Here is a 13177-nt window from a genome sequence, read left to right on the forward strand (position 1 = left end):
ACACAAGGGGGATCAAGTGGTAAGTCACAAGCAGGTCTAACACCGTCAAGGGTAACCCCGCTGCTACGTGGCAATGAGCATACAGATACAATTTCTTTCAGCAGTCATGGATGCAACAGACGGCAAATAAACACTCTTTAAGAGGCAAGTAGCTTGTTCTCTTTTGTCATGTGTTGCACCCAACTTGCCTGGGCATAAGCGCTCTCTCTGGAGTCTCTTGTAGCTGAAGAGCTGTTGTTGCTGTAAGGCCACATCACTTCCTCCTCGTGGCATGGTTTTCCATAATCTGCACAGACGCAGGTCATGGTATCCCCGCACATCGCCGGCACTTAATTAAAAATGCCTAATCTTGTCTGCAATTGCAGACAAGAATAGGACATGTTCTATTTTCTTCTGGAACGGAATTGCGGACCCGGAAGTGCGGGTCCGCATTTTCAGATCTGGGCAGCACATTGTAAATTAAATAGAAATTCCGTTCCGCAAAATGCGGACGTGTGAATGGAGCTTTCGAGAAACAGATTTGAACAAGAATGGTACGGCTATGGTTCAGGGCGCTTACCCTACATGTACGCTTACTTTGAAACTGATTTTGGAGGTGACAGACTGCCTTTAATGGTTATTTGAGGTTAGATTCCATCCTATCCTGTAATTACCACTATATATTTCCAACGTGATGCATGTTACTCTATTTTTTAGCTTTACAAGGAATAAAAAGACTATGCAAGGGAAAAAGATCATATTTTACACAAGAAACCGCTTCCAGGTAATGAAATAAAACACTCAGTTACTCTGCACATAAACATCAAGTCGTATCAAGGTAACATGGTGAGTGGAGCAGAATAAGTCATCCCTCTCCTGCCAAGTACTTCATTAGGTTCCCATTGATTTAGTCTCCGGTAGAACTATCATGATCAAACGATGTTGAGCTATGAGGTGTTGTTTGGTACAAGAAGAGTTAAATGAGAAAATTATGGATCAAAAATTTTAAATTCTGCAGTTTTTAATAGAAGTGGAAAATGTTTCAATAATAAAAGGATCAACATCCAGTGAATGGGATTCATATGCTTAACAATTTCCAAATAGAGATGAGCAACCTTCTTGAAATTCATTTTGTGTCCTATTCATATTATTTTTTTTTTTAAACTTGATTTCTGTTCGAATTTCTAACCAAATCAAAAGTCCTCCAGTTGCCCTGAAAATTGGTATATGTAGCTGGAGGTCTCCTAGGACTCATATTTTTCTGTCTTGTCGGTCTCTCTTTTTTTAATATATATTTTGTAAATGTTTTAGCTCTTTAACACAACGACAGTAATAGTAAATAATGTCAGTGACACTGACATACATAGCTGTGGGTAAATGTATATTTGATGTGTTGACTAACAGCCTGTTTAAAAATACACTGCACTGTTGTATTTGCTATGCTTTTTAAAATTAGAAAACGTTCCAAAAATTGACACTTATTGAGGGCTGATGATGTTAAAACACAGTGTTATGAGAAAAAAACTGTGGCTAGTTCTTAACAAGCATTTCAAAAATTAGGCCTTAACTCCTTAAGGACCGGGCTCATTTTCACATTAAGGACCAGGCCATTTTTTGCAAATCTGAACCAGTGTCACTTTATGTGGTGATAACTTTAAAACACTTTGACTTGTCCAAGCCATTCTGAGAATGTTTTTTCGTCACATATTGTACTTCATGACACTGGTAAAACAGAGTCCCAAAAATTAATTTTATTTATAAAAAAATACCAAATTTACCAAAAATTTTCAAAAATTAGCAAATTTCCAAGTTTCAATTTCTCTACTTCTATAATACATAGTAATACCTACAAAAATAGTTATTGCTTTACATTCCCCATATGTCTACTTCATGTTTGGATCATTTTGGGAATTATATTTAATTTTTTGGGGACATTACAAGGCTTAGAAGTTTAGAAGCAAATCTTGAAAAAAAATTCAGAAATTTTCAAATTTAAGTACCAGTTCAGGTCTGAAGTCACTTTGTGAGGCTTGAATAATAGAAACCGCCCAAAAATGACCCAATTCTAGAAACTATACCCCAAGGTATTCAAAACTGATTTTACAAACATCGTTAACCCTTTAGGTGTTCCACAAGAGTTAAGGGCAAATGAAGATAACATTTCAGAATTTCGATTTTTTGGCAAATTTTCCATTTTAATACATTTTTCCAGTAACAAAGCAAGGGTTAACAGCCAAGCAAAACTCAATATTTATTGCCCGGATTCTGTAATTTGCAGAAACACCCCATATGTGGTCGTAAACTACTGTACGGCCACACAGCGGGGTGTAGAGGGAAAGGTGCGCCGTGTGGTTTTTGGAAGGCAGATTTAGCTGGACTGATTTATTTACACCATGTCCCAATTGAAGCCCCCCTGATGCACCTCTAGAGTAGAAACTCCGTAAAAGTGACCCCATTTTGGGAACTACGGGATATTCTTACCCTATTTTTAGGGTACATATGATTTTTGGTTGCTATATATTACATTTTTGTGAGGCAAGGTTACCAAAAATATAAATTCTGAAATTTCATCTCCATAAACTGTTGAGGAACACCTAAAGGGTTAATAAAGTTTGTAAAATCAGTTTTGAATACCTTGAGGGGTGTAGTTTTTTAGATGGGGTCACTTTTATGGAGTTTCTACTCTAGGTGTGCGTCAGGGGTTCTTCAAATGGGACAAGGTGCCCCAAAAAAGGCCATTAAAATCTGCCTTCCAGAAACCATACGGCGTTCCTTTCCTTCTGCGCGCTGCCGTTTGGTCATACAGCAGTTTACGACCACATATGGGGTGTTTCTGTAAACTGCAGAATCAGGGTAATAAATATTAGGTTTTGTTTGGCTGTTAAAGGGAGTCTGTCACCACATTTTAGCATGTTAGACCGTTAAAATAGGGTTATGTGATCCAGCCAGAACATAAAAACGGTACCTTTGTGGTAGAAAACTGACTTTTCTTTTTGCCGAAAATGAAGTTATAAGATTATGTTCTGAGCCCTCTCAAGTGCCCAGGGCGGTCTCTCAATCCTCGGAGCCCCAGGCAGCACCTCCTAAACGGCTGATAACTCCGCCCTCCGTGCGCCTCTGCCCGCCCGTTTACTCCCCTCCCCTGTCCCTTTCCACTGCGGCTATGCGGTCCAAATCATAGCGGGCGCATGCGCAGTAGGTATTGCGATGCCCTGCCAGGAGCGGGCATCGCATGGCGCATGCGCCCGCTACAATTTGGACCGCACAGCCGCAGTGGAAAGGGACAGGGGAGGGGAGTAAACGGGCGGGCAGAGGCGCACGGAGGGCGGAGTTATCAGCCGTTTAGGAGGTGCTGCCTGGGGCTCCGAGGATTGAGAGACCGCCCTGGGCACTTGAGAGGGCTCAGAACATAATCTTATAACTTCATTTTCGGCAAAAAGAAAAGTCAGTTTTCTACCACAAAGGTACCGTTTTTATGTTCTGGCTGGATCACATAACCCTATTTTAACGGTCTAACATGCTAAAATGTGGTGACAGACTCCCTTTAATCCTTGCTTTGTTACTGGAAAAAACAGTTTAAAATGGAAGATTTGCCAAAAAATAGCTGTTTTAGCATCGTTTTTATTTTATTTTTTTGACCGTGTTCATTTGAGGGGTTAGGTCATGGGGTATTTTTTATAGAGCAGATTCTTTCGGATGCGGCAAGTCAGTTTTTTTTCTCGTTTTGAGCCGATTATCTTAGGTAGGGGCTCATTTTAGTGGGATTAGAGGACGGTTTTGTTGGCACTATTTTGGGGGGCATATGACTCTTTGATCGCTTGCTATTACACTTTTTGTGATTTGAGGTGGCAAAAAAATACCTTTTTTTGCACCATTTTTATTTTATTTTTTTGACCGTGTTCATCTGAGGGTTTAGGTCATGGGGTATTTTTATAGAGCTGATTCTTACGGACGCGGCGATACCTACTATGTCTACTTTTTTTTATTTATTTAGGTTTTACACTATATTATCTTTTTATAAACAAAAAAAAAACATTTTAGTATCTCCATAGTCTAAGAGTCAGTTATTTTTAAGTTTTTAGCCGATTATCTTAGGTAGAGGCTCATTTTTTGTGGGATGAGAGGACGGTTTTATTGCCACTATTTTGGGGGCATATGACTTTTTGATCGCTTGCTATTACACTTTTTGTGATGTAAGGTGACAAAAAAATACCTTTTTTGCACCGTTTTTATTTTATTTTTTGGACCGTGTTTATCTGAGGGGTTAGGTCATGGGGTATTTGTATAGAGCATGTTCTCACGGACATGGCAAAACCTAATATGTCAACTTTTTTTTATTTATTTTAGTTTTTAAAAATTATATTTGAAATAATATATTTTTTTGTTTTAGTGTTTCAAGTCTGAGAACCATAGTTTTTTTTCTGATTGTCAGTGGCTAAATTGGGGAAGGGGAATATAAATTTAGTGCTCCATGGAAGTGTGGTACTCCCTTAAGCAACCATCAATGCAGAGGCCCGGATGATCGGGGAACGTGTCACACTGAATGGTGGTGTCCTTCCGTATTCCCCTCCTGTTACACACTCTGCACTTTTTTGGGGACCATCCCTTCTTTCCAGTATGGGGGACCACACCTGGAAAGTGTTGGCCAGGGACGATCTGGGCGCCTCCAGTTCCCGAGGTACTCCCGCCTGCTCTTTCCCGGTCAGAAAAGATCAGGGCCTTGAGGACTGCCTCATAGAACTGCAGGAATTTCCCTGTGTTGCCAGCTCTCCGGGACAGCACAAAAGAGTTGTACAAGGCAACCTGTACCGAGTAGACCGCAACTTTTTTGTACCATGCCCGGGTTTTGCGCATGGCATTATATGACTTGAGGACTTGATCAGAGAGATCAACTCCTACCATATACCGATTGTAGTCGATGATACAATTGGGCTTGAGGACCGTTGCCGTGGTACCTCACACAGGGACAGGGGTGATGCCGTTGATTTTTCCGCATGGTCCCACAAGCGGACGTGCAAGCTGCAGCACCCCTGGGGGGTCTAGGGTCACACAGCTGAGGGCTGTGGAACCCAGACACCAGATCCGATGGTACAACCCAATAAAAAAACTTTTTTTCCCCCTAACTCTCCCTCACTATCCCTGCCTAATCTACCTCTCCCTACCTCTCCCTATATCACCAAAAACACAGATTTGTGCCTGATGGCACAAAAAAACTCACAGCACAGCAGGGCTCCTTTCTCTGCCGCTCGACAGACCGGTATGAGCGGGGAGAGGAGCTCCGGCAATTCAAAACTGCCGCTCAGCCTGCCCACGTGCCCAGGCGACCAATTAGAAGCGATCCTGAGAGGTGGCGTGACCGCCACCTCTCAGGATCGCAGGACGGTGGTTGGTGGTGTATTATCACACCACCGATCACCGTCTTATTCCAGGTTATCGGGTCACCAGAGACCCGAATAACCCGGAAACGCAGCAAACCGCAGGTCTGAATTGACCTGCGGTTTGCTGCGATCGGCGACACGGGGTGTGTCACAGCTACATGCCCCCTGGGCATTGTACCAAGGTGCCTGCTCAATGATTTGAGCAGGCACCTTGTTACGATCACTGCCCGCCTCTTTGAGATCAGTGTGTCCGCACCGTGATGCGGAGTGCTCACTGCTGGTTTGTTTTCTGGATCCACAGTTTGCAGTTGGCAACATCTCCATGTGTGAATATAACTTTATGTCCAAATCCATGTTCACTAACTTCTAAAAACATGCTAATATGCTAATTAGATTGAAAAGAGCCCAAGGGCCTGTATTTATCATTTGTGGAGCTGGCAGTAGCTCCATTAACTGAACTGCGCATGCACCAGCAGCCTGCGTGAGATTATAGCCGGCAGCATCAGTGGTGGACCCCCCCCCCCCCCCCGTCCTTCAGCAACTTCTTCACAACCCCCAACTCCGTCCAACCCCCACTCCTGTGGCTAATCAAGACTGAAGTCTCAGACAAGGCCCGGTAGCCACTTTGTCTGTTTCCTACTGTGTCTCTGTATATAATGTAATTTTCTAATAGTGTTGAGGTGGCTCTAACAATAAAATCTTTTAGTCTAACTCCTGAGGGGGGCCCTTGTGGGTGTGGGCCTCAAAGCAGCCACTTCCCCTGCTTCCCCTATATCTACGCCCCTGAGCAGCATGATGACATCAGCGCCGTTAGGAGGAGGAAAGAAGAAGAGTTGGTAGGAGTGGGGCTCACTGCTGATGGGTGCGGCCGGGCTCCACAACAGACAAGTACTGCCCCTTGGGATCTTTTCAGCCTATTTAGCATATCAATTATAACATGTTTTCAGGGCATTAAGGTACATTTACACATGGCTATAGCAGAGCTATAGGGCCAGACAAACAGTAAACAAAAATCTACGATGGTGAAAGATTTCCCTTAGTAGGAATATTTTTCCTATTATACCCCAGTTTACTTCATAAATTCTGCAATGTCTGCAAATCTGTGGGGATTTTTATTTAAATGGATGATTTATTATTTACAGCTCTGCTGTAGAGGGAAAACCTGTAAAACACAGAAGACACACGGAAATGAAGACCATTATTATCAGAAATATAACCCAAAGGGACGGTGAGTCTGGGTAGCTGATATATAACTGGAGATAGGAGGAGTCGGAGGACTATTCTCACATTTATCTGATTTGAAGCATCCACGAGATGAACGTGAAGTCAGACTGCTGCATTATTCAGACTTTGAATACCAATAACTGCATAACATCCGTCAGCCATTTTTATTTATGAATTTTCAGGTTTACGTTCAGCCAGAAACAGCTAAAAAAAAAAATCACTGTAGTCACAGTGTGATGATTGATAGTCTGTTGATGGAACTACTCTATCCATGCCCCCTGAATATATTATAATGCGAGCTATACTGAGGCCAAAAACCATGCCGTACTGAAGTAATGCTCCAACAGTACCATTTTGCAGTACCTAAATAATACCACCACACAGTACATAAGTAATACCCTAATATAGTACTTAAACATATAGGACTATTTTCTAGCACCCAAATAATACCACCATACAGAACTTAAGTAATACCTCAATACAATAGTCAAACAGTCCCATCTTGCAGTACCTAAATAACAGCACCACTGTCACGGCAGGGAGTGGGGGAAACCCCCCACCGTGCGGTGTCAAAGGGTAAAAGAGATTTTGAGCAACAACCTCCTTCCCTCAGTCAGAGCATTGAAGATAGGTCGTGGCTGGGTCTTCCAACATGACAATGACCCGAAGCACACAGCCAGAATAACCAAAGAGTGGCTCCGTAAGAAGCATTAGTGTTTATCACGAATATTCGAATTGCTAATTTTTATCGTGAATATAGGTACTTCGAAAATTCGTTAATTTTTTGAATACAGTGATATATATTCGTAATTTCGAATATTCAAGATTTTTTTTATTGCGAATTTTCGTAATGCAAATTTTTACCACTAATTTTTCAATTGCAGAGTAAAAACATGATTCCTCCCAGCTTCTTGCTTGTGGGCCAATGACTCATTGGCCCACAAGCAAGAAGCAGGGAGGAATCATGACTTTAACCACTTCAGCTCCCCTAGCTGAAACACCCTTAATGACCAGGCCACTTTTTACACTTCTGCACCACACTACTTTCACCGTTTATTGCTCGGTCATGCAACTTACCACCCAAATGAATTTTACCTCCTTTTCTTCTCACTAATAGAGCTTTCATTTGGTGGTATTTTATTGCTGCTGACATTTTTACTTTTTTGTTATTAATCGAAATTTAACGAAATTTTTGCAAAAAAATGACATTTTTCACTTTCAGTTGTAAATTTTTTTTAAAAAAATGACATCTATATATACATTTTCCCCTAAATGTATTGTTTTACATGTCTTTGATAAAAAAAAAATGTTTGGGTAAAAGTTATAGCGTTTACAAACTATGGTACAAAAATGTGAATTTCCGCTTTTTGAAGCAGCTCTCAATTTCTGAGCACCTGTCATGAGGTTCTACAATTCCCAGGCAGTAGAAAAAACCCACAAATGACCCCATTTTGGAAAGTAGACACCCTAAGGTATTCGCTGATGGGCATAGTGAGTTCATAGAACTTTTTATTTTTTGTCACAAGTTAGCGGAAAATGATGAATTTTTTTTTATTTCCTTACAAAGTCTCATATTCCACTAACTTGTGAAAAAAATAAAAACTTCCATGAACTCACTATGCCCATCATGAAATACCTTGGGGTGTCTTCTTTCCAAAATGGGGTCACTTGTGGGGTAGTTATACTGCCCTGGCATTTTAGGGGCCCAAATGCGTGCGAAGTAGTTTGAAATCAAAATCTGTAAAAAATGGCCGGTGAAATCCGAAAGGTGCTCTTTGGAATGTGGGCCCCTTTGCCCACCTAGGCTGCAAAAAAGTGTCACACATGTGGTATCACTGTACTCAGGAGAAGTTGGGGAATGTGTTTTGGGGTGTCATTTTACATATACTCATGCTGGGTGAGATAAATATCTTGGTCAAATGCCAACTTTGTATAAAAAAATGGGAAAAGTTGTCTTTTGCCAAGATATTTCTCTCACCCAGCATGGGTATATGTAAAATGACACCCCAAAACACATTACCCAACTTCTCCTGAGTACGGCGATACCACATGTGTGACACTTTTTTGCAGCCTAGGTGGGCAAATAGGCCCCCATTCCAAAGAGCACCTTTCGGATTTCACCGGCCATTTTTTACCGATTTTGATTTCAAACTACTTTGCACGCATTTGGGCCCCTAAAATGCCAGGGCAGTATAACTACACCACAAGTGACCCCATTTTGGAAAGAAAACACCCCAAGGTATTTCGTGATGGGCATAGTGAGTTCATGGAAGTTTTTATTTTTTGTCACAAGTTAGTGGAATATGAGACTTTGTAAGAAAAAATAAATAAAAAAAATTATCATTTTCCGCTAAATTGTGACAAAAAATAAAAAATTCTTGGAACTCCCCATGCCCCTCACGGATTACCTTGGGGTGTCTTCTTTCCAAAATGGGGTCACTTGTGGAGTAGTTATACTGCCCTGGCATTTTAGGGGCCCAAATGCGTGAGAAGTAGTTTGAAATCAAAATCTGTAAAAAATGTCCTGTGAAATCCAAAAGGTGCTCTTTGGAATGTGGGCCTATTTGCCCACCTAGGCTGCAAAAAAGTGTCGCACATGTGGTATCGCCGTACTCACGAGAAGTTGGGGAATGTGTTTTGGGGTGTCTTTTTACATATACCCATGTTGGGTGAGAGAAATATTTCGGCAAAAGACAACCTTTCCATTTTTTTATACAAAGTTGGTATTTGACCAAGATATTTATCTCACACAGCATGGGTATATGTAAAATGACACCCAAAAACATATTGCCCAACTTCTCCTGAGTACGGCGATACCACATGTGTGACACTTTTTTGCAGCCTAGATGCGCAAAGGGGCCCAAATTCCTTTTAGGAGGGCATTTTTAGACATTTGGATCCCAGAATTCTTCTCACGCTTTCGGGCTTCTAAAATGCCAGGGCAGTATAAATACCCCACATGTGACCCCATTTTGGAAAGAAGACACCCCAAGGTATTCAACGAGGGGCATGCCAAAAAAATGTCTGAATGGAGCCTTACAGGGGGGTGATCAATGACAGGGGGGTGATCAGGGAGTCTATATGGGGTGATAACCCCCCTGTCATTGATCACCCCCCTGTAAGGCTCCATTCAGACGTCCGTATGTGTTTTGCGGATCCACGGTGTCGTGTTTTGCGGATCCACGGATCCGTAAAACACATACGGACGTCTGAATGGAGCCTTACAGGGGGGTGATCATCCCATATAGACTCCCTGATCACCCCCCTGTAAGGCTCCATTCAGATGTCCGTATGTGTTTTGCGGATCCGATCCATGGATGCGTGGATCCGTAAAACACATACGGGCGTCTGAATGGAGCCTTACAGGGGGGTAATCAATGACAGGGGGGTGATCAATGACAGGGGGTGATCAGGGAGTGTATATGAGGTGATCACCCCCCTGTCATTGATCACCCCCCTGTAAGGCTCCATTCAGACGTCCGTATGTGTTTTGCGGATCCGATCCATGGATGCGTGGATCCGTAAAACACATACGGACATCTGAATGGAGCCTTACAGGGGGGTGATCAATGACAGGGGGGTGATCAGGGAGTCTATATGGGGTGATCAGGGGTTCATAAGGGGTTAATAAGTGACAGGGGGGGTGTAGTGTAGTGTAGTGGTGGTTGGTGGTACTTTACAGAGCTACCTGTGTTCTCTGGTGGTCGATCCAAACAAAAGGGACCACCAGAGGACCAGGTAGCAGGTATATTAGACGCTGTTATCAAAACAGCGTCTAATATACCTGTTAGGGGTTAAAAAAATCGCATCTACAGCCTGCCAGTGAACGATCGCCGCTGGCAGGCTGTAGATCCTGTCTCTTACCGGCCGATCCTGTGAACGTGCGCGCCTGTGTGCGCGCGTTCACAGGAAGTCACGCGTCTCGCGAGATGACGCATAGACGCGTGACTCTGCCTGGGACAGCCACCTCCGGACCGCGATCCTGCGTTAGGCGGTCCGGAGGCGGTTAAATGGGAAAAATGCTGAATATTCAAAAAAATTCATATATAGCACTATATCGAATATATTTGTTTTTTCAAATATTCATAATAGGTTCTGCTGAGATACCGCAGCTAGATAGAGGGACACATGGTATTGCAATAACTAATTGATTGCAACTGGTGTAATATACCTGTTGCCCCCCCCCCCCCCCCAAAAAAAATGATTGAGGGGTGTGATATATCTATAATATGCCTTCTAACATAGAAAGTATATTATAGTGCATTTGTATTGTGCAGCAGTTGTGTGCGGTTCTGCTGAGATACCGCGGCTAGATAGAGGGACAAACGCTATTGGAATAACTAATTGCAACTGGTGTGATATACCTGTTGCCCCCCAAAAAATGATTAAGGGGTGCGATATACCTTCTTCCACAAAATACTGATTAGGGGTTTGATATACCATCTTCCAGAAAATACTCATTAAGGAGTTCTATATACCTGTTTCCACAAAATACTGATAGAAGGAATTGATATACCGGCTTCCACCAAATATTTATTGAGGCCTGCAATATACCTGCTTCCACAAATACTGCTCTTCTATAGGGACTTTGTCACAGGGTCATTTTCAAAATAAAAGGCAGAGAAAAAGGCAGGCCATTCCGCAGGGGTGGTAGGGGTCGGGCAGGTGCACCAGGCAGGAGCCTAAGTGGGAAGTTGGAGAAGGTGCGTGCGATTACATCAAAGGACGCACCAGAGTTGGTTGAATGGCTCACTCAGCCTTCCGCTTGTGCACCCTCCTCATCCTCTGTATCTGCTCCCTCCTCACTCTCTGCCTTGTACACCCCTAAAGACACCACCACCACCACCACCATAGCCCCTCCACTCGAGTCAGAGGGATTATTTTCCCATCCATTCCCAGACCTTACCGATAAGCAGCCATTCTTGGCATCGGATCAGGAAGAGGAGGTAGCAACGGCCGCCACCCAGCGGTCTGACGACAGTACCCAGATAAGCACAAGGACGTAGGTCCCCGCTGTTGCTGCCTACTCCGAGATCTCTAATATCAGTGGTGGTGAAGGTGACGATGATAACGTGTCAATGGATGTCACGTGGGTGCCCACAGGAGAGGAAGAGAAGGGGAGTTCAGAGGGAGAGACAGAGCAGCAGATAGGGAGGAGAAGGAGAAGAAGCAGGCAGAACTCGCAGTGAAAAGAAGGCAAAAAGCAGATTGCAAATGTATCTGTAGTGAGCTATCCACCATGCATGGTCACATCTGGTACTCCCAGGACGCTGGCACATGGCTCCACATTGTGGATTTTTTTTAACGTGTCTGCTGCTGACAATAGTGTTGCCATCTGCAGCCAGTGCTGTCAACGCATAAGTCACGGTAAGCCCAACACTCACCTAGGGATGACCGCCTTAAGAAGGCTCCTGGCCTCCCATCACCGAGCCCAGTGGGAGCAACACAGTCAGAACCCACAAAGCCACACTTCCGGCGCTCCACATCCTGCCTCTTCTCCTTCTCCTCTCTCCTCCCATTTGTCCTCCACTCCACCTTCCACCGCGCCGTTGTCGCGTTCATCTGGCAAAAGGCAGGCTTCCGTGGCCGAAATGTTCGAACGTAAAAAGTTGATGACTCTGGATAACCCTCTTTCCCAACGGCTGACTGCTGGCTTGTCGGGAACTGCTAGCCCGCCAACTACTGCAAAAAAACTGGTGGACTTGGAGGCCTTTAGAAAATTTGTGGCCATTGGCACACTCCAATGGAAGGTCCCCGGAAAGGGCATCCCAGAGCTATATGGCCACGTTCAGCGGCAAGTGAATGTATCTCTGGCACACAGTGTCAGTGCCAAGATACATCTGACCACAGACAAGTGGTCTAGCAAACACGGGCAGAGAAGGTGCATAACTTTTACTGCCCACTGGGTGAACCTGACGGCCGTCAAACATGCAACAGGTGGCACCTGTGTGGATTTAGTGTTACCGCTACGAATTGCATGCAGGCCTGTCTCTTCATCTCCTCCTCCTACTTCATCCTCCGTCTCCTCCTCGGCTGACTCCTCCTTTTCCACTGCTACTGCCTCTTCCGCTGCACCCCCAAGCTCCCCAGAACCTATTCGATGTGCTAGGTGAGACGTTGCCATGCTGTGCTGTGGATGTTGTGCCTGGAAGCCAAGAGCCACACAGGTCCTGTACAGTTTTCAGCTCTGCGGTCACAGGCCGATCAGCAGCTAACCCCGCTCAATTTGACAGTTGGTAGAGTGCACTGAATTAGGGCACGTCTTGCAGCAGGCCAGGAAAATCTCTGGCCATTTTAAAAGATCTTACACGGCCATGGCTCGCCTTGCTGACATTCAGCGGCGACACCACTTGCCCGTCAGATGTCTGATTTGTGACAGCCCGACACTCTGGAACTCCACCTTGTATATGCTTGATAGGCTGCTCAAGCAGCAATGTGCCGTTAACGACCACCTGTACGAACTCTGCATCAGGACAGGTTCTGGGGAGCTTGGTTTCTTTTCACAGCGCCAGTGGCTGCTCATGCTCGATGCATCCAGACTTCTGCAGCCATTTGATGAGATCACCAAATTGGTCAGTCGCAGCCAGGGCACCATC

This window comes from Bufo gargarizans, chromosome 3, assembly GCF_014858855.1.
Source record: "Bufo gargarizans isolate SCDJY-AF-19 chromosome 3, ASM1485885v1, whole genome shotgun sequence".
Lineage (NCBI taxonomy): Eukaryota > Metazoa > Chordata > Amphibia > Anura > Bufonidae > Bufo > Bufo gargarizans.